This window comes from Sitodiplosis mosellana, unplaced genomic scaffold, assembly GCF_009176505.1.
Source record: "Sitodiplosis mosellana isolate CC-2019 unplaced genomic scaffold, AAFC_SMos_1.0 Smas_scaffold_5603, whole genome shotgun sequence".
Classification (NCBI taxonomy): Eukaryota; Metazoa; Arthropoda; class Insecta; order Diptera; family Cecidomyiidae; genus Sitodiplosis; species Sitodiplosis mosellana.
The window spans coordinates 1-2,927 of record NW_022600845.1 but is presented as its reverse complement, the minus strand read 5'-3'; the positions used below and the strand labels follow the sequence as shown (position 1 = coordinate 2,927).

The 2,927-nt window shown below is 37.7% G+C and overlaps 1 pseudogene; it reads right to left on the bottom strand.

The window, feature by feature from the left end:
- Positions 1-295: 295 nt before the first annotated feature.
- LOC129572845 (probable multidrug resistance-associated protein lethal(2)03659) lies at positions 296-2,588 on the bottom strand (annotated as a pseudogene).
- Positions 2,589-2,927: the final 339 nt, after the last annotated feature.

The window sequence follows — 2,927 nt, the reverse complement described above, 5'->3', positions numbered from 1 at the left end:
TTACATGCCGCGCGTGTTATGTGTGTAATCCACCTTGTTTTCAATATAGTTTTCCTTCCGCAGACTAGGGGAAAGTCCCATCATAAAATTATGAAACTTATGAGTAGATGAAGTGGAACAGTTTGATATTCTCTAAATATTCTTTGTTTCAATTACGAAACCTCATAGAGTGACTTGATTCAAGTAAAATCGTATAAACATATTTATTGGTTCTGTCAAGTTTTATGTCATTTTTGTTATTGACTAGCATTCTTAGATCTTTCGTAGCCCTGGAAATAAAAACGATTCAAGTTATTTATACAAATTCGTGTATTTCGAATGTATTCCTTACCTCTTTGGCAATATTCATAAGTGTCGTGGCAGTTGAGCTACCCGTTTGATCCAACAAACGTTTGAAACAGCTATCTGGTTTCTGAATCAATTCAAACGGATGGTCAAACTCCACAATTTCACCCGCATCCACTGAACTAGCACCTTATCGCTGTCCATGATCGTATTCAATCGATGGGCTATAGTGATGACCGTGCAATCGGTGAATCTGGTTCGAATGGTTTGTTGGATCAATTTATCCGTTTCTGAGTCGACATTCGCCGTGGCTTCATCCAAAATCAAGATTCTATCATTTCGCAGAATGGCGCGAGCCAAACAGAGCAATTGACGTTGACCGGCACTGAAATTCGATCCACCATCCAACACTTTGCCATCGATTCCACCCGGCAATGCTGAGACCACTGCTTTCAATTCAACTCGTTCCAATGAATCCCATAGCTCGCCATCGCCTCGCTCGCCAAATGGATCCAAATTAAATCGCAGACTGCCGGAGAATAGAACCGCCTCCTGTGGAATGATCGAGATCTTCTTTCGCCAATCATGCAATCCAATCAGCCCAATGTCCACGCCATCGATCAAAATTTGTCCCTCGTTCTGTGCTAATCGGAAAAGAGATTGAATGATCGAACTTTTGCGAGCTCCCGTGCGACCAACGATACCGACTTTTTGCTGTGATTCGAAAAAAATGATTATGTCTCATCTACATGTTGCTCTAACAAATGAATAAATAAAAAATCGCTAACTTTTGCGTCAATGTGAAATGTCAAATTTTTCAAAACTCGATCTCCGTTTTGATCATATCGCAAGCTCATAGATTTGAACTCGATATTTCCCTGGGAAAGCCAATCATTTGGTGGTGCATTTTTCGTTCCCGATTCCAATGGCGGCTCCGATGGTAGCTCGGCATATTCGATCACTCGTTCGACAGACGTCATTTGATTTTCAAGCTCAGCAAAAAATTTTCGGGACCAATTCCTATACTTTCCCTTGACACGTTGTGTACGGAAAAGTAAAAAACAAGTGAACAAGGCACACAAACTGCATACGAAAGCATCTATATGTATTTAAACAGAAGCATCGCAATGAACACGATGGAAGCACCAATACGGTCACCACTGTTCAGATCGATTGAAATTTACTTCAAGTAGCTGTTTCGGTTACACCGAGTTTTATTGTTTTACTTGTTGTAATTTTTTGGCGTACGCTCGCGCCACAACACATTGTTACATGTTTTGCTTTCTGTGTATACTTTTCTTCTTTTTTCTCTCACTCACAGAGAGCTGAGTCCAGTGTAATTTGATACTCGCTGAGGATGACAAATGTCGAAATGCATCCGAACCAAAATTTCGTTTATAAATAAATATTCATATTGATTTGTGTTTGAAAGTTGGAAAAGCAAAGTCACTTTAAGGTGTTTTATTTGAAATTTAATCGTAGATTGAACAAATCTTTCCATTTCAATTCCCTTAACAAAGTGTAAGGAAAAGTAAAATATTCAACATTAATATTCCTATTGTTGGCAGCATATTGAATCTATTCCAATTGTTCTTCAATATTAATTCGGTTTCCTTCACCGATAAAAAGTTTGGCGACATTATTGTGACCTGAAAAATAATACAGATCAATGAAAAAGATCAAAGCGGTATTTAATTTAGTCAGCAGTACCATACTCAACAGCTAACTGACGAGGTGTTAGATTCGCATCATTTCTAATATCAACTTTGGCTCCTTTTTCGATGAGAAGTTTAGCAACATTCTCGTGACCTTAGAAATAATTTAGATCGATGAAAAAGATCAAACCGATTCTATATTTTGTGAAAATAACTATTCAACATTACCATTTATAGCAGCATAATGAAGAGGTGTATTATTAAAATTATTCATGATATCCATATTGGCGCCTTTGATGAGGAGAATCTCGGCGACATTTTTGTGACCTGGAAAAAAATCGGATGAAAGAGATCAAATCAATCGTTTCTTTAATAAGAACAAGCATTCAATATTACCACCGGATGCAGCTAAATGAAGAGCTGTGCTATTCAAATCATCTCCAATATCAGCGTTAGCTCCATTATTGAGAAGCACATGAGCGACACCTCTGTGACCTAAAATAATACGGATCAATGGAAGAGATCAGCGGGATATCTTATTTAGTCAACCTTACCATTCATAGCTGCCGTATGAAGCGGTGTCTCATTACAATTATTTCCAATATTAGGGTCGGCTCCTTCAGCGATGAGTCCTTGAGCTTTCTTCATTTTGCCTGAAAGAATATGAAAAATATTCATAGATCAATGAAACGGATTGAACAAAACATTCTTTTTTATGAAAAAATGTCCAAAATTACCAGCAAAAGCAGCTCTATGCAGAGCTGTCAGTCCCTTTAAGTTTTTTTCGTTCACTAAAATATGTATGAAAAGTTTAGCATAAATGAGGTTCCCATATCTTCTTTACAAGGTGCTTTGTATATGGAATTTAAGAGTTAAACTGGATAAATAAATGAAACTTCAATCTTACCGTTCCTCCCGGGTGGTGCTCCGCTCACATCCACGATTAAGAACTGTGGAAATAGAATCAAAGTGATACATTTGGAATGG